Below are 26152 nucleotides of genomic sequence, written 5' to 3'. Positions count from 1 at the left end.
CCACAAGTACTTCTAGATGTACATTCTGATTTACGGGACTTCAAGTATTCGTTGGTATTTATGACCAACTACTCGGAAAATGATATTTACATTTCATAATTAATCATAATTTTAAATAGATTAGTTTGTTATTAACGTTCAAAATATATCCACTAGATGATGCCAGTCAGGCTGAAGCCCAGCTGCAGTGTGCTGTATGTTGCTGAGTCTTGTAGATGCTCAGGGTGCAAAGAAATAGAAAACTGTGTCATTTATTTATTTTTTGGCTACTTAACTGCTTTTATAAAGGGAAGAATTTATGTTTCATAATCAACCATAACTTCAGCTGTGTTTGTTACTGCAGTTCACAATGGATCCACTAGGTAGTGACAGTCCATTAAAACCCAAGCTGAAACCCAGCTGCAATGCACATCTGTGATATTTACCTTTTTGGCATTTGGCTGACGCTTTTATCCAGAGCAACTTACAATTTGGTCATTTTACACAGGTAGGCCAAGGTGGTGTTAGGAGTCTTGCCAAAGGACTCTAATTGGTATAGTGTAGGGTGCTTGAACCCCAGTCTACAGTGTAGAAGGCAGAGATGTTAACCACTACACTATCCCAACCATATGGGGTTATGTTGCTACAGAGGCAGTGATTGGAGCCCTCTCGGCCAAGTACAGCTCTTATGAGTCACATAGACACTAAGGGTGCAAAGAAATAGGAAAACTGTTTTGTTTGATTTATTTTGGGTTTTTCAGATTTTCTCCTAGATTTAGTCATATCCAGTTCCAGCCACTTTTTCTCACTCCCCCAATTACATGATACCACTAGCACTAGGAGGATGAAGGCGAACACAGGCTGCGAAGCTCCACTGCATCTTTCAAACTGCCACTAACGCAGCATCACTGTACTCTGCAGAGATGCTGACCACTTGCAAGCATCATGCTGAGTGATGGGGGGAGACGGAGTGTGAGGACAGTTGTGCTCACGATCGGCTGTCGCATCTCTTGGACTGTGCTATTAAGAAACATCTTGTTATGCTTGGCAACCATGACCTACTGTTAATGAGATGCACTGCTCGATGGAAGATTATTAATGTGATTATTAATAATGGTGTATTTTATTGTAATGCCTATTTACAGAAGCAGTAATCTGTTAGTTGGAGATTTTGCCACAGTTTAAGGAGTTTTCATCTATTTCTACTTTATTAAGATCACCTCTTTTCATTTGCGTAAACCCCCCCGGTCTTTCTGGTTTCACTAATGCTGTCTTCACCTCCCATGGTGCATTGTGCAGCAGTGATGTCAGAGCGGGGTGGCAAGCTCTCAGAACCTCATCAAAGAGACAAGAGAAGATGATGGAATGAGCTGAGACGTGTGAAAGAGAAGAAAATAAAATAAAAGGCAGGCTGGATTTCTGTTTTCTCAGTCTAAACACTCTGCACTAAACAAATGTGTTTATTAGAGCTCTCTCTCTCTCTCATTCTATCTCTCTCTCTCTCTCTCTCTCTCTCTCTCTCTCTATCTCTCTCTCATTGTCTCTCTCTCTCTCTCTCAGTCTCTCTCATTGTCTCTCTCTCTCTCTCTCTCTCTCTCTCTCATTGTCTCTCTCTCTCTCTCTCTCTCTCATTGTCTCTCTCTCTCTCTCAGTCTCTCTCTCTCTCTCATTCTCTCTCTCTCTCTCTCTCAGTCTCTCTCACTCTCTCTCCTTTCTCTCTTTCCTTCTCTCTCTCATTGTCTCTCTCTCAGTCTCTCTCTCTCTCTCTCTCTCTCTCTCTCTCTCTCTCTCTCTCTCTCCCTTTTCATTCTCATGTGAAGAATAAGCCTTGATTGACCTTCCTTCCTCATGCTGTGTTTCGGTAAATCCGTCTGTAATTAAAGTTCAGCCAAAGTAACTGATGAAAGAGGGTGAAACCGCAAAAGAAAAAAAAGCAGAGCTCGACTTCCTTAATTAATCTATTCAATCGTAAAATAGCAGCGCAACTCGTATCTGCTTTAATCTCACCTTCATCTGAATTATACACTGGCCACTTTATTAGAAACACCCACCTTGTGCTTCCACTCACTGGCCACTTTATTAGAAACACCCACCTTGTGCTTCCATTCACTGGCCACTTTATTAGAAACACCCACTTTCTGCTTCCACTCACTGGCCACTTTATTAGAAACTTCCACCTTGTGCTTCCACTTACTGGACACTTTATTAGAAACACCCACTTTCTGCTTCCACACACTAGTCAATTTATTAGAAACACCCACCTTGTGCTTCCACTCACTGGCCACTTTTTCAGAAACACCTTTTATCAGAAACACCTTGTGCTTGCACTAACAGTCCCCTTTATTAGAAACACACACTGTGTGCTTTCACTCACTGGCCAGTTTAATAGAAACACCTTGTGCTTCCACTCACTGGCCACTTTATTAGAAACACACACCATGTGCTTCCACTCATTGGCCACTTTATTAGAAGCATACACCGTGTGCTTCCACTCATTGGCCACTTTATTAGAAACAACCCCCTTGTGCTTCCACTCACTGGCCACTTTATTAGAAACACCCACCTTGTGCTTTCACTCACTGAGCACTTTATTAGAAACACCCACCTTGTGCTTTGACTCACTGGCCACTTTATTAGAAATACCCACTTTCTGCTTCTGCTCACTGGCCGCTTTATTAGAAACACGCACCTTGTGCTTTGACTCACTGGCCACTTTATTAGAAACACCCACCTTGTGCTTCCACTCACTAGCCACTTTATTAGAAATACCCACCTTATGCTTCCACTCACTGGCCACTTTATTAGAAACACCCACCTTGTGCTTCCACTCACTGGCCATTTTGTTACAAATATCCCGCTTGTGCTTCCACTCACTGGCTCAAAGGTATTTCCGATAAAGTGGCCAGCTGGAAGTATAAGAACCTTTTTGCTGGAAGGGAAATGCTTTGGTTGTCTGAATTTTGAGCTGTTGTAGATAATTGGTTGCGTTTTGAGGGCAAGTCTGGTAGGTCTATAGGTAGGGATGGCATCCACCCCACGCGGAAGGGTGCTGCCTCACTTTCCTGCAGCATAGCTCATAGTCTTTTAGTTAGTCGGCAGAGTAGTGCTGACAGACCAGAGCCGGGACCAGGCCGCAGACAGACAGGCTAAACTGACCGTCTGCAAACCGACTTGAGGCGTCACCCAAGATCAACTTCATTGAGTCTTTGCCCCGAATTAAAACTAAATTTAATCATAGAAAAACTCAATCAGCCCGTTTAAACAACCTAATCAATATATATCCGTATTCAGATGATAGCACTAACACCCTAGATCTAAAATTTGGACTACGCCATATAAGATCACTAAACTCTAAAGCAGTTATATTAAATTATAAGCGATCATAAATTCGACATTTTCTGTCTCACTGAAACATGGGTGAGACCAGATGAATATTCAGCTTTAAATGAAGCCACCCATTTAGGCTATAATTATGCACATAGGCCAAGATTATCAGGCAAGGGAGGTGGAGTATGTGTGGTCTACCAAAATACTCTAGATATTAGTCAGAAACAATGTGACACTTTTACTTCCTTTGAGGTCCTTTCCGTTCATGTTACAAACCTGGTCACAAAAAAAAACAAAAACGCAGTTTCATTATTTAACATTTACAGATCACCAGGTCCCTACTCTGAATTTTTAAAAGAATTTAGTGATTTTGCTGCAAACCTGGCTGTGTGTAATGATAAAGTCGTAATTGTAGGAGATTTTAATATTCACTTTGAGAAGGTAGATGACCCACTAAAAAAGGCATTTACTTCAATTCTAGACTCTACACAGTACTGTCATCACACGTTAGATTCAGTTTTGACACTAGGTCTTAACATAGACAAGCTTAATATCCTACTGCAAACCTCAGCAATATCCAACCATTACCTAATTTCATATGGGCTACGACTTAGCCATAATAAATGTACGCCCCCGCGTTATTCTACAAAGCGCTCTATAAAACCGTTTACCGCCTGACAATATATCGAAAATCTGCCAGAGCTATCAATGCCACTCTTCACTCCATCAGACCCAATGGAACTATATTTACTAACCGATTATTTAGAAAATACCTTCCGATCCACTTTAGAAAATGTGGCACCACTTAAAATGAATAGAATAAGGCAGAAAAAGCTCGCCCCGTGGTACAATGATAAAACCCATACCTTAAAACAAACAGTTCAGACACTAGAGCAGAAAACATGGTTGGAATCACAGGGACAGTCCTATCATGGTTCCAGTCTTACCTAACAGAATGTTTTCAGTTCGTCAGTGTAAACAATTTATCTTCCAATTATTCAAAAGTAAGATTTGGAGTTCCGCAAGGCTCTATTTTAGGACCTTTATTATTTACTCTATACATGTTACTGTTAGGCACAGTTATAAGTAAGCATGACATTAACTTTCATTGTTATGCAGACGATACGCAACTTTACATATCAGCCAAGCCTGATGACAAATACAGATTAAAGAAAATGGAGGACTGTGTAAAAGATGTGAAACTGTCGCCCCTGGCTTGCTCACCTGGGTTTTTTTTAAACTTCTTGTTAAAACTCTGTCTTTTCTGGAATTCTGTGAAGCTGCTTTGTGACAACATCGGTTGTAAAAAGTTGATTTGATTTGATTTGTATTTGTTTAAGGGTCACTGTGTTGTTTCTCTGCATGTCAACACTGTCAGATTAAGGATACCTAAACTCATACTACAACCTAAACTTGCCCTATAATAGAGAGTCCCTGTCTGTAGCCACATTGTCACTTTTAAACACTGGAAGTGAAACAGCGCTTTTGCTTTGGTGAGATTTGAGCGGCTGCCTTGTCAGACAAATTGAATTGATTAATATTATTGGCATATCCTTCAGTTATTGTGAATTATGTCTCAAATTATAGCGGAGGGAAAAGCCAGCTCATTGCAACATTCCCGCTAACCTGACATGAGAGAATATCCAGAGAAATTTTCCAAATAAAAACAAGCCATGTGCATGTATTATAACGACAGCGTCAAACAAACAAAAGTTCATGTGGTGGAAAAAGTTATGAGCCCTCGCCACACTTTCTCACATCCATATTATGGCTGGATTTGGTGTGGTTTTTGGGGGACGAGCGTCGGCCATTTATAAATCATGTGCCACAGTGTCGTCACACACACCACAGTGAGAGAAAACACACACGCACAGAGCCACACCCGGGAGAACCCATTCACTCAGAGGCCTAGATACTTTCACGCTAATGCAGTACAGGCCATTCTACCATTTTAGTGTCCCACAGTTTTGAAGCCATGAAGCTCAGATTAAAAATAAATCGCAGAAAGTTGATGTCACTATTATTAGTTCTACAAGCAGCAGTGACTTTACAGACACTGTAGTATGTTTATGTGAAACAACATATTTGTGGCTTGTTTTTTGAGTTTAAACTGTAAAATTGCAGTAAAATTATTGCCTGTCATATATTATTATATTTATTTAATTTATATAAATTTATTATGTCCCAACATTTTTTGTCAGTTGTGTAATAGAAACATAAATTGTCATTAAAAACCATGAAGGTATTTATGAATTGAATTTTGAATTTCTATATTAATATCTCAAAGGAATAAAGACCAACTCTGAGAGGTCCCCAGCTGCCAGCTTCATGTGTTGCAAACAGATTATGTCAGTGGTGTAAACATTAAATAATTTAAAATTGAAATAAAATTACAACATGATCGTAGTGATTGTACTTTTCTGTATAAAGCGTGAGTCTGAAACTAGATTGGCAGCAGAATATAATTTAGAAAGGCTTAGATTTTATGAATGCTGTCAGTGGTGTTACAAAGAGTGGGGTCAGCAGTATTATGGTCAGTGGAATTACAGTGAGTGGTGTTACAGTCACTGGTGTAACAGCATTACTGTAGTCAGTACTGTTACTATGAATGGTGACACAGTCAGTTGTGTGATGGTCAACGGCATGACAGTGGTGTTGCCATCAGTAGTATTACGGTCAGTGGTGTAATGGATAGTGGTGTTACAGTTAGTGGTGTAACAGCCAGCAGTATTATGGTAAATGTAATTACGGTCAGTATGGTAACTGCCAGCAGTATTAATGTCAATGGAGTAACAGTTAGTGGTGTAAAAGCCAGCAGTATTACAGTCAGTGTTGTAATGGTTAGTGGTGTTACAGTAAGTGGTGTAACAGCCAGCAGTGTTATGGTCAATGGAATTATGGTCAGTAGTGTAACAGCCAGCAGTATTACAGTGAGTGGTGTTATGGACAGTGGTGTAACAGTCAACGGTATTATGGATCGTGGTTTGACAATCAGCGGTATTATGGTCAGTAGTGTTATGGGTTGTGGTGTTATGATCAGTGCTGTTATGGTTGGTGGTGTAAGGTCAGTGGTATTATACTCAGTGGTGTTACACAATGATGTTGTTGGTGATGTAAGGTAAGTGGTATTATAGTCAGTGGTGTCATGGTCAGTGGTATTACAGTTAGTGGTGTTACACTCAGTGGTGTTATGGTTAGTGGTGTTCCACTCAGTGGAGTTACGGTTAATGGTGTTACACTCAGTGGTGTTATGGTAAGTGATGTTACACTCAGTGGTGTTACGGTTAGTGGTGTTACACTCAGTGGTGTTACAGTTAGTTGTGTTACACTCAGTGGTGTCATGGCTAGTGGTGTTACACTCAGTGGAGTTATGGTTAGTGGTGTTACATTCAGTGATGTTACACTCAGTGGTGTTACATTCAGTGGAGTTACCGTTAGTGGTGTTACACTCAGTGGTTTTACACACAGTGGTGTTACAGTTCATGATTTTACACTCAGTGGTGTTATTGTTAGTGGTTTTACACTCAGTGGAGTTATGGTTAGTGGTGTTACGTTCAGTGGAGTTATGGTTAGTGGTGTTACACTCAGTGGTGTTACGGTTAGTGTTGTTACATTCGGTTGAGTTATGGTTAGTGGTGTTACATTCAATGGTGTTATGGTTAGTGTTGTTACACTCAGTGGTGTTATTGTTAGTGGTGTTACACTCAGTGGTGTTACGGTTAGTGGTGTTACACTCAGTGGTTTATGGTCATTGGTTTTACACGCAGTGGTGTTATGTTTAGTGGTGTTACATTCATTGGAGTTATGGTTAGTGTTGTTACACTCAGTGGTGTTATTGTTAGTGGTGTTACACTCAGTGGTGTTACAGTTCATGGTGTTACAGTCAGTGGTGTTATAGTTAGTGGTGTTACCCTCAGTAGTATTATTGTTAGTGGTGTTACACTCAGTGGTGTTATGGCTAGTGGTTTTTCACTCAGTGGAGTTATGGTTAGTGATGTTACACTCTGTGGTGTTACATTCAGTGCTGTTATGGTTAGTGGTGTTATGCTCAGTGGTGTTACAGTTAGCAGTGTTACATTCAGTGCAGTTATGTTTAGTGGTGTTACACTCAGTGGAGTTATGGTTAGTGGTGTTACACTTACTGATATTATGGTTGGTGTGTTGTTGCGCTCAGTATTGTTATGGTTAGTGGAGTTACAGTTAGTGATGTTACAACTGTATCAATTTTATTCAGCACAACAAGGTACTATTTACACGTACATTACATCAATTATATTGAATTATATTGCTCTTTTTCCCCCCACAGTGGTAGAATGACTCATACACTGCCCCTGCCACTTCCATTCCCCCCTACTGCATTACACAAACACACTCACACCCCATCTGTTCTGTCCAGTGGTCCACCAGACCAACACCTCTCTCAGCAAAAATGGTTCTGTGACCATTTTTGAGGTTCTTTGAACTGTGTTACGCATCTGTATATCTGTGTGTGTCTGTGTGTGTTTACATATAGCTTAAATACATTAATATATCAATGCTTTCGGAACAGAACCTTTTTTGAACCATTATGTTTTTTGACAACGCCGGCTGTCCTTTAGATGTGTGAAACTTTCTTGGTTGGTGAATAAATCAATAGAAGAGAATTCACAGTTATAATGCTTGATGTTATTTAAAAGTTATGAAAGTTTTATGTATATTTACATGAGTGGAAAACAGTACCAAGTGCAGATGCTTCCAGACGGGTGTGCTGCTTGACCCAGTTAAACAAGTAACCAATTAAAATCCAACTGTGCTCTGTGGTAGGTATAAATGCGCTAAGCAGGACCATCTGATCTTGATTTTGGATCAAGATGATGAAGAGATCTAAGTTGCTCAGTAGTCAGTTTTGCCAAAGGTGTCAGACAAAACATGAAGAAGTAGCATTTAGGTACTACGCTGCTCTTAAATCGACGCAATGGACAGAGAGTGTTAGAACAGCCCTGACACTGGACACTTTAAACCAGCCCATTAGAACAGCTTTCAGCTCAGTTTAAACACTTAAACACCTTTCAGCTCTGTAACGGCACTTTATTATCCTAATTTAATTAGATTTTTAATTATCCTAATTTCATTTGTAGTTAGATTTTTAATGTGATGATTTTCTTTTTTAAATCTACTGTTTTAATCATGTTTTATTTCTATTCTCCTACACTTTCATTTTAAATGGCTCTGTATTTTCTTGTTTGTAAAGCACTTTGAATGACAGCAGCGTATAAAAGGTGCTGTATTAATAAACTTGCTTTGCTTAAGTGGCTTTGAAAGATGGGCCATTAGAATTAGCTTCAGTCATAAAGAGTTTCAACAGGATCAGGGACTAAAGTGACCTCTGCTTTTATATCTGTGGGGAGGACACTCCAAAACAATACTGAGCTTTTCTGACTGATCACCTTTATCCTGTGATGGAACATTTCTGTCCTGATGGGAGTGGTCAGTGCCCCCACCCACAGAACCCAAGGGGGTCACTGAATGGTTTGATGAGTATGAAAATGATGTGAATCATATGTTATGGTCTTCGCAGTCACCAGATCTCAACCCAGTTCAACACTTGTGGAGATTTTGGAGAGATGCGTTGCCTGTATTCTCCACCACCATTGACATAGCACCACCTGAGGGAACATCTTTAGGAAGAATGGTGTTCCATAGCTCCAGAACAGTTGTAGAATCTATCACAGGGAGCATTTAAGTTGCTCTGGCAGGTTATGGTGGCCCAAAACTTTACAGCGCACACAATATAAGAGTATAACATCTGATCAAAGCCTCATAACTGCTGCTGCTCAGTTCTGCTCCTGACAGGGAAATTGTGACAAAAGCCTCTCTATCCTTCTCGCTCTTCTTCTGGGTCAGAAACATGGAAAATCACGTTCAGACACACGTTCCATCTCCAGCCTGGCTGTGAGCGCCCATGTTTTTTTGGTTACTCTAACCTTTAATAACTGGCAGGCAGCTGAGCTCTGAGAGTGGACAGAGAGCTCTGTGGAGTCCTGTCCTGTCCAGTGACTCATGTGATCATGCTGGGCTGTGCTTGTAGCTCAGCCTTGAGGACATTCATGCAGGCGCTACATGCTCACTCTTATAAACTAGCTACTGGTATCAGCTGTATGCTCACTGGCCACTATATTAGAAACCCCTACTGCATCTGCAGCATTTCTGTTTTTGCACAGATAAATGCTTGTTTGTATGTGTATTTAAGAATAATTATTAACACATTTACACATACGTTATAAAGTCACAACTCTATAATAAGTAATAAGTAATAATAAGTAATAATGTATGAGTATTTATAAAGAAAATGCAGATTCATTACAAAGTAGGAAGATAATAAATAACTGTATAACTACTACCGTTTTATTTAAAATAGCACACAAACAATCCATCCATAATTATTATGAAACGTTTTTATGCATCTATGGACAAGTTTTGTCATCTAACAAATTATGATTATCAAATTCATCAAACTGTTATTAACAAACTGTAATTGGTTATTAGATTTCTGTAATCTATTATTGATTATTATGGTTAATAATTGAAAAGGTGCCATACATTGATGCATATTTACCTACTGTATAATTAATAAATTTGTGCTGTTTATTAGGGCCTGATATTAAAATCATTTCTAATAAAGTGTCCAGTTAGTGTTAGTACAAGGTAGGTGTTTCTAATGTAGTGGCCTGTGAGTGGAAGCACAACGTGGGTGTTTCTCATAAAGTGGCCAGTGAGTGGTCGCCCAAGGTGGGGGTTTCTAATAAAGTGGCTAGATGATTGCAGATTATCACAGTTGGATGTTAAAACAAGAGAACTGACTTTAATGATCATGACTCCTGACTTTATCTCACTATTGTAGATCACAGCACAGTCTAATCTGTAAACTCAGGATTGAAAAGGTTACGGTATTTATTGTTAGTGTTTTTTGTTTGTAGCTAATTCAGCAAGTAGAACTTTTCTTTCTTAGGATAGGAAACTTAATTGCATTTGAAATGAAGCTTCTTGCCAAACTGTACAAGGTCTGGTGGGAAATAACAAGGCAGCTTAAAAGCCGGAGTATCTGTTGAACGGGCTGCACATGTCCGGGATTATCAGCCGGTTGTAAGTAGGGAGATAGTGTTACCCCTCCCTCATTTTCCAGCATTTAAGCAGCTATCTCTCCGCAATTTCAGCCCCGTCGCTCTGGCGCGGGCTCAGGTTACTCGGCACAGAGTGACTCCTGTCCAAATCCCAAAATCCGTCCGCTCCAGCCTGCCACACGGAGGTGTTTTTTCTCTTAGGATCTATCAAAATGCAATTCCAACAAAATGATAGGCAAACAAGTAAATAACCCTTCCATCTGTGCAATACTGAAACATGATGAAACCGTTTAAATGGCCTCTTCAAGCCTCCCAGCACTTGCCTCTCTGTCCTGATTGCAATAATGAAGTTTCAGGGTTTTTTAATCAAAGGCAGCTTTGTATGCTTCTCCGTGTAGTCATTTGGCCCGGAAAGCTTCTCAGATTGTTATCAGAGAAACCTCGGCCGAAATTGCAAGGATCATCCTGGTACTCGTTTTGTAACACAACCTCTGAGCCGCTTAATAGAAAGCGCTCTGATAGAATCACCAGCAGTTATGAAATGAAAGAAGATTCAGATTCAGCTCGATTCAGTTCAAAACAGGGGTTTGTTGTTTTTCCTGTGAAACATTGACTGCTAGTGAACTTTCCTGCAGTCAAGGAGTTAAACAGCCTTGGACAAACTGCACGTTTTGCTGATTTTCTAAGTTCAAAGTAATTGAGCACATCTGAACACGCCCTCTACAGAAAACACACTATATAGATTCGTATCTTCACTGCAAGTTTTAGTGCACAGCTGGGCCTTAACTTTTGCAACCCAGCCACCTAAAAAATCTCACTCCAGTCTCACCCCAGGCACCTGAAAATCTCACTCCAGTCTCACCATAGCCACCTGAAGATCTTACTCCAGTCTCACCACAGCCACCGGAAAATCTCACTCCAGTCTCACCACAGCCAGTTGAAAGTCTCACCAGAGCCACTTGAAAATCTCACTCCAGTCTCATCACAACCACCTGAAAATCTCACTGCAGTCCCAAGACAGCCACCTGAAAGTCTCACTCCAGCCAGTTGAAAATCTCACTCCAGTCTCACCACAGCCACCTGAAAATCTCACTCCCGTCTCTGCACAGCCACCTGAAAATCTCATTCCAGTAACACAGCCAACTGAAAGTCTCACCACATCCACCTGAAAATCTCACTCATCTCAACACAGGCACCAGAAAATCTCACTCATCTCACCACAGGCAACTGAAAATGTCAATCCAGTCTCACCACAGCCACCTGAAAATCTCATTCCAATCTCACCACAGCCACCTGAAAATCTCAATCTAGTCTCAACACAGTCACCAGAAAATGTCACTAATCTCACCACAGGCAACTGAAAATGTCACTCCATTCTCACCACAGCCACCTGAAAATCTCATTCCAGTCTCATCACAGCCACCTGAAAATCTCATTCCAGTCTCACCACAGCCAGCTGAAAGTGTCACCACAGCCACCTGAAATTCTCACTCCAGTCTCATCACAACCCCCTGAAAATCTCACTCCAGTCTCATCACAGCCACCTGAACGTTTCACCACAGGCAACTGAAAATCTCACTCATCTCACCACAGGCAACTGAAAATCTCACTCCAGTATCACCAGAGCCACCTGAAAATCTCACTCGTGTCTCACCACAGCCACCTGAAAGTCTCATCACAGCTACCTGAAAATCTGACTCCAGTCTCACCCCAGCCACTGGAAAATCTCAATCCAGTCTCATCACAGCCACCTGAAAATCTCAGTCCAGTCTCATCACATCTACCTGAAAATAACACTCATCTCAACACAGGCACCTGAAAATCTCACTCATATCACCACAGGCAACTGAAAGTCTCACTCCAGTCTCACCGCAGCCACCTGAAAATCTCAATCCAGTCTCACCACAGCCATCTGAAAATCTCATTCCAGTCTCACCACAGCCACCTGAAAATCTCACTACAGTCTCACCACAGCCACCTGAAAATCTCACTCCAGTCTCACCCCAGCCACAGGAAAATTTCACTCCAGTCTCATCACAGCCACCTGAAAGTCTCACCACATCCACCTGAAAATCTCACTCATCTCAACACAGGCACCAGAAAATCTCACTCATCTCACCACAGGCAACTGAAAATGTCACTCCAGTCTCACCACAGCCACCTGAAAGTCTCATCACAGCTACCTGAAAATCTCAATCCAGTCTCACTACAGCCACCTGAAAATGTCATTCCAGTCTCACCATAGCCAGCTGAAAGTCTCACCACAGTCACCTGAAAATCTCACTCCAGTCTCACCCCATCCACTAGAAAATCTCAGTCCAGTCTCATCACAGCTACCTGAAAGTCTCAACACATCCACCTAAAAATCTCAATCCAGTCTCACCACAGCCATCTGAAAATCTCAATCCAATCTCAGCACAGCCACCTGAAAATCCCATTCCAGTCTCACCACAGCCACTTGAAAATCTCACTCGTCTCTTCAAAGCCACCTGAAAATCTTACTCCAGTCTCACCCCAGCCACCGGAAAATCCCACACCAGTCTCATTACAGCCACCTGAAAATCTCACTCCAGTCTCATCACAGCCACCTGAAAGTCTCACCACAGCCACCTGAAAATCTCACTCCAGTCTCATCATAGCCAACTGAAAGTCTCATCACAGCCACCTGAAAATCTCAATCCATTCTCACCACAGCCACCTGAATATCTCATTCCAGTTTCACCATAGCCACCTGAAAATCTCACTCCAGTCTCACCACAGCCACCTGAAAGTCTCACTCCAGTCTCACCACAACCATCTGAAAATCTCTATCCAGTCTCACCAAAGCCACCTGAAAATCCCATTCCAGTCTCATCACAGCCACCTGAAAATCTCACTCCAGTCTCACCACAGCCACCTGAAAGTCTCACCACATCCACCTGAAAATCTCACTCATCTCAACACTAGACACCTGAAAATCTCACTCCAGTCTCACCACAGGCAACTGAAAATCTTACTCCAGCCTCACTACAGCCTCCTGAAAGTCTCACTCCAGCCAGTTGAAAATCTCACTACAGTCTCACCACAGCCATCTGAAAGTCTCACCACAGCCACCTGAAAATCTCACTCCAGTCTCACCCCAGCCATCTGAAAATCTCATTCCAGTCTCACCATAGCCACCTGAAAATCTCACTCTAGTCTCACCATAGCCAGCTGAAAGTCTCACCACATCCACCTGAAAATCTCAGTCCAGTCTCACCACAGCCATCTGAAAATCTCATTCCAGTCTCACCATAGCCACCTGAAAATCTCACTCCAGTCTCACCATACCCACCTGAAAATCTCACTCTAGTCTCACCATAGCCAGCTGAAAGTCTCACCACATCCACCTGTAAATCTCACTCATCTCACCACAGGCAACTGAAAGTCCCACTACATCCACCTGAAAATCTGACTCATCTCAACACAGGCACCTGAAAATCTCACTCATCTCACCACAGGCAACTGAAAATCTCACTCCAGTCTCACCACAGCCATCTGAAAATCTCACTCATCTCACCACAGGCACCTGAAAATCTCATTCCAGTATCACCAAAGCCACCTGAAAGTCTCACTCCAGTCTCACCACAGCCACCTGAAAATCTCATTCCAGTCTCATCACCGCCACCTGAATGTCTCACCACATCCACCTGAAAATCTCACTCATCTCACCACAGGCAACTGAAAATCTCACTCCAGTCTCACCATAGCCACCTGAAAATCTCACTCTAGTCTCACCATAGCCAGCTGAAAGTCTCACCACAGCCACCTGAAAATCTCACTCCAGTCTCACCCCAGCCACCAGAAAATCTCACTCCAGTCTCATCACAGCCACCTGAAAGTCTCACCACATCCACCTGAAAATCTCACTCGAGTCTCACCCCAGCCACCAGAAAATCTCGCTCCAGTCTCACCACAGCCACCTGAAAGTCTCACTACATCCACCTGAAAATCTGACTCATCTCAACACAGGCACCTGAAAATCTCACTCATCTCACCACAGGCAACTGAAAATCTCACTCCAGTCTCACCACAGCCATCTGAAAATCTCACTCATCTCACCACAGGCACCTGAAAATCTCATTCCAGTATCACCACAGCCACTTGAAAGTCTCACCACATCCACCTGAAAGTCTCACTCCAGTCTCATCACCGCCACCTGAACGTCTCACCACATCCACCTGAAAATCTCACTCATCTCACCACAGGCAACTGAAAATCTCACTCCAGTCTCACCACAGCCATCTGAAAATGTCACTCAAGTCTCACCACAGCCACCTGAAAATCTCATTCCACTCTCACCACAGCCACTTGAAAGTCTCACCACATCCACCTGAAAATCTTACTCATCTCAACACAGGCAACTGTAAATCTCACTCCAGTGTCACCAAAGCCACTTGAAAGTCTAACTCCAGCCAGTTCAAAATCTCATTCCAGTCTCACCACAGCCACTTGAAAGTCTCACCACAGCCACCATAAAATCTCACTCCAGTCTCACCATAGCCATCTGAAAATCTCAATCCAGTCTCACCACAGCCACCTGAAAATTTCACTCATCTCACCACAGGCACCTGAAAATCTCACTCCAGTCTCACCACAGTAAGTTGAAAGTCTCACCAGAGCCACCTGAAAATCTCACTCCAGTCTCACCACAGCCACCTGAAAGACTCACTCCAGCCATCTGAAAATCTCACTCCAGTCTCAGCACAGTCATCTGAAAATCTCATTCCAGTCTCACCACAGCCACCTGAAAATCTCACTCGAGTCTCACCACAGCCACCTGAAAGTCTCACCACATCTACCTGAAAATCTTTCACCTCAACACAGGCACCTGAAAATCTCACTCATCTCACCACAGGCAACTGAAAATCTCACTCCAGTCTCACCACAGCCATCTGAAAATCTCACTCATCTCACCACAGGCACCTGAAAATGTCATTCCAGTATCACCAAAGCCACCTGAAAGTCTCACTCCAGTCTCACCACAGCCACCTGAAAATCTCATTCCAGTCTCATCACCGCCACCTGAACGTCTCACCACAGCCATCTGAAAATCTCACTCCAGTCACACCCCAGCCACCTGAATATGCTAAGTGCAATACAGATTTCTCAATATGCTAAGTGCAATAGATTTCTATGCAACTCTTATTATATTATATTTTATTTTATTTTATTTTATTTTATTCTATTATTATCCTTATTTTGTTGTAAATAGTCTAGAGATTTAGCTTTAATTTTTATTATTTATAATGTTGATAAGGTTTATACTGTTTCCCATTTCTATTACTGAGTGCCTTACTCCTGTTACTCTGCTGCTGCTGTAATACTGTGAATTTCCCTACTGTGGGACTAATGAAGGATTTTCTTATCTTATCTTATCTTAAAATCTCACTCCAGCCATCTGACAATCTCACTCCAGTCTCACCCCACCCACCTGAAAATTGTATGTTGTTTTTTTTGCACTCTCAGTTTTCACTGTGCCGTTGAGATTGAGTGAGATCAGCTGATCACACTCATAGATTTGCGTCAAAAAGTGTCTGAAACTCGGAGGCAATAAATAAATAAATATATAAAAAACAGAATCTTCACCCTGAAACACATGTCTATTTCATCCCCTCCTGCTGACCTGAAATCTGCAGACCACAGCAAACCACCGCAGAGTCTTCCATTAATCCATTGTTTATTATTACTTTCATAGCTTTTGAAAACACTGATCTTTACAACGTGTGAACATCTCAGGATGAATTGACGAAATACACGCTGCAAAACAGGGGCAGCAACATGCAACTCTTTTACTGTCCTTTTGCCTCTGCTGATCATTCAACACAGTTTAACAGTAAATGGTCTTTAACACTGGAGTTAATGTAAAATTGCTGACTCACCCTTTAACCCTGAAGATCAGCACAGACTGCTGGTCACAACACAGCAACACAGACAACAGTCTCACCCTGCTAGTAGCTACGAAACGGCAAAGAGAGTGATTTAAGGCGAACATCGATAATCGGAAACAAATGGACTTACCAAACCGCTTGCAACACCATAGCAACCACCTGTGCTGCCTTAGCTACCAACTAGCAAAACCTAAGCAACTACCTTGAATTACATAGCAACCACCAAGCAACCTATCATGAAGTGGGAACCTTTTAAGTTGCGCAACCATTCCTTCAGGAAATGCACTTTTCCAGTTATTATTATTATTATTATTATTATTATTATTATTGAATCCAAGTAGCTGCATCATTGTTGAGTGATGAGCTGATGACCTGGTTTAGCGCCCTGAGTGATAGTCATGTAAACACAGTGAAGAGAAGAGAGGAGGACGGCTGTGAGATTATTTTGTTCTTCAGAAACATTTCAGGAAAACAGGATTTGAGGAAATGGGGAAGCAGATGATTTAAGCAGAAGTGTTTGTGTCTCTAGGTAGCTGAGCTTGGGGGTCAAGGGTTAATTTTAGGGGGTCTGCGGAATGAGGGTGTTGTCCAAATGGATGCTGATGTAACACGTGACCTCCAGAGGTGAACTTTGACCTGCTGGATGCTGCGGTTGCACAGCTGCAGTGTGCAGAAAGAGTAGCTGGGAGTAATTAGAGTCTCTGTCAGAGGAGGAGGAGAGGACACACCTCACTGCAGCTGAGAGAGGAGAGCAGTAACTGTAACTCATGATGAAGCAGAAGGTTCAGCGAGGAATCTGGGCTCTCTCTCTCTCTCTCTCTCTCTTTCTCTCTCTCTCTCTCTCTCTCTCTCTCTCCTTCCCTCTCTCTTTCTTTCTCTCTCTCTCTCTCTCTCTCTCTCTTTCTGTGTCTCTCTCTCTCTCTCTCCCTCTCTCTCTCTCTCTCTCTCTCTCTCTCTCTCTCTCTCTCACTCTCTCTCTCTCTCTTTTCTTTTCCGTTTTCCTCCACTCCTATTCTGGTTAATTAGTATACTCGGTGTCTGGACTCAGGCCCACACTCGCTGACGTAAAAAGTCTGTAAAGTTTGTCTCCTCAAACATCGTGACTCACTCAGGCTGCTGTAACCCGGCCAGCTTCAGCGCGTTTATTGGTGTCTTTTATCTTCACCGCCATATCAGTGAAATTCCTGAGTATATGGTATATTTACGTTCAACCTCACAAATCAGGTAGAGTCTTAGCGGAAGTCATCATCTTATCTTGTGTGTGTTTTCTCAGGTTGATCTGGTGCCTTCGTTTAACCCCCTGTATCTGAGGCTGTCACTGTTGGGTTTATTATCTGTGGATTATTATGTTTCAGATCTGCTTCTGCGCTGTAAACACGACTCATCACAGTGACCCAAAAATACCTTGTGTAGTAAGAAGCAGTTGAACTACACATTTAAAAAAGATTGTTCTTCAGTAAAGAAATGGTTCCATATGGAACCATGAACACTCCAGGAACCCTTGGCATGATTGATTGTTTTTTTTCATGGTGAAAGGGTTTTTAGACTGACTGTAGAAGGTTCTATATAGAACCTTTTTGAAAAGTGTCCACTATTTTTACAAGGCAAAGAGCCCCTTTTTGGTACTATAGAACCCTGTTTGCTATGAGTGTAGATCTTTCACAGCAGTTGCAAGAGTTCTTTAGTAAATAATGTGGTTCCGTTGAGAACCATGAACACTCCAAGAACCCTTTGCATGATTATAGAATTCTTTGCATCAGGAAAAGTTTCTTTAGAGTGAGGGAAATGTGCAAGAATGTGCTATAGATGGTGTAGAACCTTTTTGAAAGTGGTTCTGTATAGCACCTAAAAGGGTTCTTCTACAAGCTCTATTTAGAAACAATACATGAAACATTGTCCATCTAATATTCAGTCTAAAGAGCCATTTCACTATGCAAAGAACATGTTAATCTTGCAAAGGGTTCTTTGAGTGTTCATACTTCTATATAGAACCATTTTCTTCGCTGAAGAACCCTTGAAGAATCCCATTTTGTTAGTGTGTAGTTTTAGTGAACTCAAAAAATTATTATTCAATAATTATTCATTGAAATGATAAATGATGTATTGAGGTTGTATAAAATGAGTTTATTTATTGTTGCAGGAAGTCATTTTCATAGGTTGAACCGACAAGCTGTAAACAGTTTATTAACCTTTAGTAGCAGTTTATAAATGTCATAGCAAATAGAACCATATCAGCTATATCTTAGCTTAGAAATGAGGTACAAAACGCCTCATCATGATTTCATACAGTCAGAATAAATCAGCTGGTTTTATTTCACCTAAATGAACTTTGAATGAATGATTCATAAGTTGATTAAAACTAGCTCTTAACTACATGAAATAGTTTTTTCTACGTTAAACAGATAAACTGATATTCTTTACACTCTCAGAAATAAAGATTTCTCTGTCTCTGGGTCAGTTCCCCTCTCGTCACTGGGGTGAGACCCTCAAGGCTCCATCTCAAGGCTGTACTGACTCCACACACCCTGCCTCACCTCCAGGCTTTTATTCTACTGTTCTGTTTTAAAACATTCACTTATGAAAAGGTACAAATACCAACATTTCACCTGGAAAAGCTGAGAAAAAGCTTCACAATCAGACCTTAAAACCACTGCTGGAGCTTTGAGGGAATGTTTACACTGTTTGTACCCCGATGAAGGAAAAATGTCCCTTTATTTCTAACAGTGTAGGGAGTGTGTATGATGCGTTATTGAAAGCTTATTAATAATGTCCTGACTAGTGAGTTAAATACTAGCTAACTTAATCCTCTAGTTGTAAACTAGCTTAAAATTATGTTAAAGAGGAAGGAAGTAATGAGCTGATTTCACAGCCAAACGGTAGTAAATGACGGTGTTTTATTGTGTTGTGTTGTTCTGTGGTTTCAGGGCTGCAGGCCACGGCCCTTTCCACCGAAGGGACATTAAATGTCATCTGTCAAAGTTGTTGTACTTTGGTTTAAGGTGAGTATGTGTTTTTGCGTTGGCGTGTGTGTGTGAATGTGTGTGTGTGTCAGTGTGTGTGTCAGTGTGTTGGCGTGTGTGCCTGTGAGCGTGTGGTGCCGTGTTTAGGTGTGTTGGCGTGTGTGTGTGTGTGTTGGCGTGTGTGTGTGTGTGTATTGGCGTGCATGTGTGTGTATGTATGTGTGTGTTGCCATGGGGGTTTAGGGAGTATGCACCATAAGGCAGAACTGCATGGCTAGAAGTGAACTTTCCTGCTAGTTGGCTGGTTTTATGTGCTTTTCTGCTGGTGTTAGTAAAGATAACTCACAGCAGTAATTCTAGCCTCTCTCTTGTCTCCTTCTCCTACAGTATTCCGGCTCAGAGCTGATGTCCATCCATCACTCTTTATAGCATGGAAACATTGTTAGCACTTATTAAAGGTAAAGCAGTGCTTATATCCACTGTAGCTTTGGCCTCAAAATTCATTAATAAACATGGTCTATGTTTCTATATAGAACCATGAACACTCCAAGAAGCCTTTGCATGATTAAAGGGTTCTTTGTGTGGTGAGATGGTTTCTCAGATTGATGGGGAATGAAGCCAAATAACCCTTTTTGCTGCTGTATAGAACCCCTTTTGCTGAGAGTTCAGCTTTTTGAAAGCTATTTTTCCCACTTTTAGCTGGCTTATTTCCATATTATTTCCATATATTTCCATAAAAAGCAATGATACAATCTGGGTTTTCCTATTAATTGCAGAAAAAGGGTCTTTTACTTTGAACAGACAAAAACTTTGAGACATAGCATGACAAAGAATTCTTATTATGATGTTGTTATTACCATACATTCCAAATACCAATTATTTTGTATTAATTTCCAATATTTGTAAATATTGGGTCGTACTATTCACCAAGAATAAGTTGTACTTTTTTGGTCTTGTTTTCAATTCAATAAAATTATGTTTTTAGGGAAAATTGAGATTTTATTGTTTTTTTTTGTTGGTGATATGGTACGATTGCGCAGTGTTGCCATATGGCAACCGTTTACCCAAAACCCAACTTAATTAATATTTTCATTACTGAGGTAATTTTAAATAACAAGCTCAATTTTTAGAACTTTTTTAATTCCAAGTCATTGATATTGGCATGCTGTCAACTCCTAATGTTTCAGAATGAGTTCAGTGTTGAGATTCAGAAGATGAATGTTTGGTCATTCACTTTTACTCCACTTCCTTGTTTCTTTTTCTAATGAGGGCAGTTTGGAGTTAAATCCTGACTGACATTCCCGCCTCTTGTTAAAGAAAGAGCTGCACTGTAGATGATTTCTATGCATGCATTTGTGATGCCTGCACACCTGCAGTCGAGTTCTCTCTACGCTAAAAGATTCGGCAGTGTTTCTTATTCCAGATCTCCACAGGACAGTTTCCGGCCTTCTGGGACGCTCCTCATATTCTTCCTTCTCATTCCTTCACTAACCGCTCTCCTGCCTTCAATCTCTTCCAGAAGAAACCTCAGCAACCACCTATAAACACTTCACCGGTGAGGTCACGGACCAGGAAGCGACGAGTCCTGACTTATCACTGTGTGGGTTCCTCAGTTTGAGCATGTAAAAAAGGCTACTGGAGCAAAAATGACTATAAAAACTGCCTCCACGATCGGATGACCTCATCCCTCTCAGGCAGATAGCCATGCAGGTAGAGAGTAAACAGGATGGCAGGTCAAAAGGGCAAGACTTGAACTGTGTCTTATCAGAAGTGTTTGTGTATAAACGCCAACAATGAAGCTGCAGATTAAAAATCTATATTATTGCACTGCTCTGGTTGCCAGGCTTGTGTTATTTATTGTTATTTATTATTATTAACTGAGTCTCTGAAAGCATCTGGGGTCTAAGGTCATTCTCTTGATTTGTTCCTCTCCTCTTAAACTCTCCTCTAAAGGTCCTTCATAGAACACGATCCTCATATGTTTCATATCTAAACACTCTGTTATCTTCATCACTACTTTCCAAACCCGCTGCAGCAGCTTCAGCAGCTGTAAACTCTCTGACGCTGTTTCACACGAGTCTCCAATGAAGGAGAACTAAATGAAGGGTTTCCGGCGTGATGGTCAGTCCTTAGTGATTTCCTGAGTGTCCATTGGTCAGTTTCACACAGAATGTAGACAGACACACGAATCCAGCAGCTCCACACAGTGAGAGGCCGATGACGTGTGTCTCAGCCCTTCTTCATAGGCTCATAACTCCGGATATGAGTCTCGTATGATCTCGTGATGATATGGAATGGAAAGGGCGGCTCTATGGATTCAGGAAGTGTTTGAACTGGATTTCTGTGCTGGATCATCACAAAGATACAGAACCAGAAACAGAGGATTTGAATGCAGGCGAGTTTGTGGACCCCAAAGGAAGCCTGTTATGTTCACTACTGTAAAGTTCTGAGTCTCCTAAGAAAATTAGAATCTCTTAAATGGTTCTCTCTCTCTGGGTTGGTAGGATGAAGAGCATGTGAGTGAAGCAGAGTGGCAGACATTTCATCTCCTCAAAGTTCAGTAATCACTCTGCTCCAGCTCCGCTCCAGGTTTTCTGTTTTGCTCCCACGTCAGAGAAATCACTCTACACCCGCTCCATATGATCCATTATTATTATATTATTTATGTCTTTAACGCATGAAGATTCTACATACCTCGTCACATCAATTAGATAATTTCATTTATAAATACACTACTTTAAAAATTGGTTGTTTAGTACAGACAGTGGTTCTTTATAGAACCATGAACAGTCAAAGAACCATTTGCTTGCTTAAAAGGTTCTTCAGATTGATGGAGATATGTGTTGTATGTGGTTCTATATAGCACCAAAAATGGCAATGTCAAGCTTGTAATAATAGCAGAACCATTTTTAGTGCTATATAGAACTATAGAAATTGATAGGGCATGGGCTTAATTAGTGATGAATGAATATGTAAATGAAATTGACTGATTTAATGTGTTTGCCACCCCTGCATGTTCATATCACACACACAATGTTCAGAAAATGGTTCTATTTAGCAACAACAGAAGAAGCCATTTGGGTGCTATATAGAACCCTTTTCAAAATGGATCTATATAGAACCATCTACAGCACATTGTTGTACATTCTCCATCAATCTGAAGAACCATTTCATGATGCAAAGATCCCTTTAATCATACAGTGCTCATGAGTGTTCATTGTTCTATAAAGAACCATTTTCTTTATTAAAAAGCCTTGAAGCACCACCCTTTTTAAGAGCGTGTATAGCACCAAAGGGTTCTGCTGTTGTTGTGATGTCAAGCTTGTATACAATAGAATAAGCTGATTTCGTGCTACATAGAACATTCTTCATCAATCTGAAGAACCATTTTAGCTTGGAACGAATGCCTTAAGTATGAAAATGTTTTTTCACTGGCGTCTGTGTAGAACCATTATCTTTATGAAAGAACATTTGAAGAACCATCATTTTTAATAGTCTACTAAAAAATAAGATTAGGAATAAGAATTAGGAAATAAAAGGCTATTCATGTTGTCAATGTGTGATTGTAAAAAGAACACAGAATCAGCTCTAGAAAGTCTAAAAACAGTAGCTCTACAGTTTTGAGAAACATTAGTTCTAGACGTTCTAGAAACAGCTCTGGAAGTTCTAAAACCACTAACTCTATTAGTTATAAGTTCTAGACACATTAGCTCTAGATGGTCTATAAACAGTACCTCTTAAGGTTTTGGAAACATTAGTTCTAGAGGTTCTAGAAATATTAGCTCTTGAAGTTATAAAATCACTTACTCTGGAAGTTCTAGCAAATTTCTTTTTGAAGTTCTAGACACATTAGCTCTAGAAAAGCTAAAAACAGTAGCTCTAAAGTTTTTAGAAACATTAATTCTAGAGGTTCTAGAAACATTAGATCTGGAAGTTCTGAAACCACTAATTGTTAGTTATAATAAAATAGTTTTTGAAGTTCTAGACACATTAAATCTAGAAGGTCTAAAATCAGTAATTCTAAAGCTTTTGGAAACATCATTTCTGGATGTTCACTAACTCTGTGGAGTAAATAAAATTAAACCTTATTATTCTAACTAGTGTAGAGTAATGTACTATAGTGTAGTGTAGAGTATGAAGTCTAGAGCAGTGTGAAGGGCTCATTTAGCAACTATAACACTGGGCAAACATAAAACACAGTCTCTCCCCTGTGGTGATGTTTGGATTAATTCCAAACTGCAATTTCTGCCACAATAAATAGCTTCAAGGGGGCAAAGACTTTTGCAGAACGTGGCATCTTCCCGTCTCTCCATATCAGAACGTTCTCATCAGTGTGAATTTGGATTCAGACCCATTCCGAACAGACGCAGTACCAGACATTTTTTGGGCCGTTTGCTCTCGGCTCATTGAGGCTGTTGGTAAATATTAGCAGTGCTGGTCATTTTCAGGTGTGCTGACATGCTCTGAGAGAACTGTGTATGTAACCTTACTGTGATCGTTCTGATTGTTACCATGGGTACAGTCATTATCAGATGATCATCATGATGCAATGTCTTGGCTCTGAGCAGAGAAAGGAAAATAATCTGAATCTAAACACAGATAAGAAGGTTTATTTAAGCAGCAGCAGCAACTCTGGAGTTTGGATTAGACTGTGTCTGAAATCTGTTCTTCTGTGTTCTTTTATTCCTCTCTCGAACAGACACACTCCAATCCACCACCAATCAGCGGTTAAAACAGCACCACAACCACTCTAGAAGCTCAAATGAGACAGAGAACACTGTGCGCTCAAATTTTTACAGTTTACACACAGCAGCAAATCCCAGCTGCATTAACTGTAGAACTTTATGAAACATTAGAAACATTACCTTTAAAAGTTCTAGAAACACTAGTTCTAGTGTTCTAATTTTTAAAAAATAGCTCTAGACGTTGTAGAGAATTGTGCTCATGGTCTTGAAAGCAGCTCTAGAAGCCACAGAAACAAGAAACATGAACAACTTTAGAAGTACATGATTGTCTACAAACATTAGCCCTAGAAGTTCTAGAAACATGAGCTCTGGCAGTTCTGAAACCCCTAAATCTACTAGTGTTAGAAAAATAGGTTTTGAAGTTCTAGAGTACTGGGTCTTACATTCTGGAAGCAAGCTGTTTCGGAAATGTTAGATATAGAGATTCTAGGCAGTTTCAAGACATTCTCAAAACACTAACTTCAGAAGTTAAAGATTATTTTTGGTGCTAACATAGAGTCAAACAAAGGAGAAGCATCACAAGTAAGTGAGAAGTACAAACATTAGCTCTAGAAAGACTAAAAACAGTAGCTCTAAAGTTTTTGGAAACATTAGTTCTAGAGGTTCTCGAAACATTAGCTCCAGAAGTTCTAAAACCAACTAACTCTATTAGTTATAATAAAATAGTTTTTGAAGTTCTAGACACATTAGCTCTAGAAGGTCTAAAAACAGTACCTCTAAAGGTTTTGGAAACATTAGTTCTAGAGGTTGTAGAAACATTAGCTCTGGAAGTTGTAGAAACACAAGCTCTGGCAGTTCTAAAACCACTAACTCTATTAGTTATAAGAAAATTGGTTTTGAAGTGCTACACACATTAGCTCTAGAAGTTCTCGCAGCAGACTGTAGAGTTTTTGGGTTTTTTTAGATGTGGAAGTTCTAGAAAGTTTTGAGACATTCTAAAAACATTAACTTCAAAAGTTGAAGTTCATTTTTTGGTGCTAACATGGAGTCAAACAAAGCGGAAGTAACACAAGGAAGTGAGATATTTACAGAATGATGGTGTTTAAGAGAGGGTAAATATTTTTAACGTATGATGATAAAGTTCTGCACGTTTGCACTGAAATCTAATGTGTGACACTGTTTGAACATGAGGAAAAAAGGTGGAGATGCAGGTGAGGTTCCTCGTGTTAGAACAGACTCTGCAGGTGAATAAGGCTATGAGGTATCAGGTGCTGTCAGTGCTTTATGTTTTAAACGTTTTGTTTTATTGTTGTCTGATGACTGAAGGTGTATCAGGAACCGTGTGACCTCTCCTGACCTCAGTCCAGCCTGACTCCGACAGTGTGGACACAGTACTGAGTAATTCAGTACCAATTCTGTCCAGCAGCTGATTTTAGTTTCGCTAAGCAAAACAAAAAAGGACGACTAGTTGCAAAAACAATGCAGAGTATGCTGTGACACACTGGCATTTCTAATACTGGAAGAACAAACATGATTTCAGATGGTTTCCATTATTTTTATAGGAGGAATGTATTAATTTATTGGCTGCCTGAATATAGACTACATAACACATGCATAAGTACTGAATAGCATATTTATAAAGCAGTGTTTGGATGTTTATGACCAGCCGACGCTACGCTCATAAAAAGACAAAGGATTCTTTGGTAAGGACAGTCGTTTTAAGTTTGGTTTGATTCATAGCATTTAGAAATACTTTTCTGACCAGAATATCAGATTCAGTGTTTATTATTGTTGCCCTTTTACAATCAAAGCAGATGAATCAGGAGGAATTATAAATGACATATCCAGAAAAAGAACAAATCACTACTACAATGTTTTATACACATATTTCATTTGATGTTACAGATGTGTAAGATGTGTTACATGGAAACCAAACTCAGACCCTTATCCAGGGACCCCCAGGACCTCTACCACATTTCGAACCCTGGATGTATCTGTAGCTGGTTCCCCGCAGACTTATAACCAGCACCCCCCACCAAACAAAGTGAAATGCTACCTACTGATTCTGATGCTTTTATAGCTCATATTCCAGGTTAAATATTTACCTGTAATGTGTTTAGTAAATAAGCTGGATGGAAAGTCAGGAGGTAAAAGTAGCCGCTCAGGGCTCAGCGTTTGATCCCCCGCTACGA

General features: G+C 40.7%; 1 long non-coding RNA gene across 1 annotated transcript in view; it reads left to right on the top strand.

Moving 5' to 3' along the window:
- The window catches only part of LOC119264970, a 45677-nt gene extending 24575 nt beyond the window's left edge, over positions 1–21102 (top strand). The window contains exons 4-6 of the long non-coding RNA XR_005131305.1: positions 19240–19314; positions 19663–19733; positions 20795–21102. This is a non-coding gene — a long non-coding RNA (uncharacterized LOC119264970). The remainder of the gene's footprint in view (positions 1–19239; positions 19315–19662; positions 19734–20794) is intronic.
- Positions 21103–26152: the final 5050 nt, after the last annotated feature.

The sequence above is a fragment of the Pygocentrus nattereri genome, chromosome 13 (assembly GCF_015220715.1).
Source record: "Pygocentrus nattereri isolate fPygNat1 chromosome 13, fPygNat1.pri, whole genome shotgun sequence".
Classification (NCBI taxonomy): Eukaryota; Metazoa; Chordata; class Actinopteri; order Characiformes; family Serrasalmidae; genus Pygocentrus; species Pygocentrus nattereri.
The sequence above is the reverse complement of the archived record's forward strand: the minus strand, read 5'-3'. Positions and strand labels throughout refer to the sequence as shown.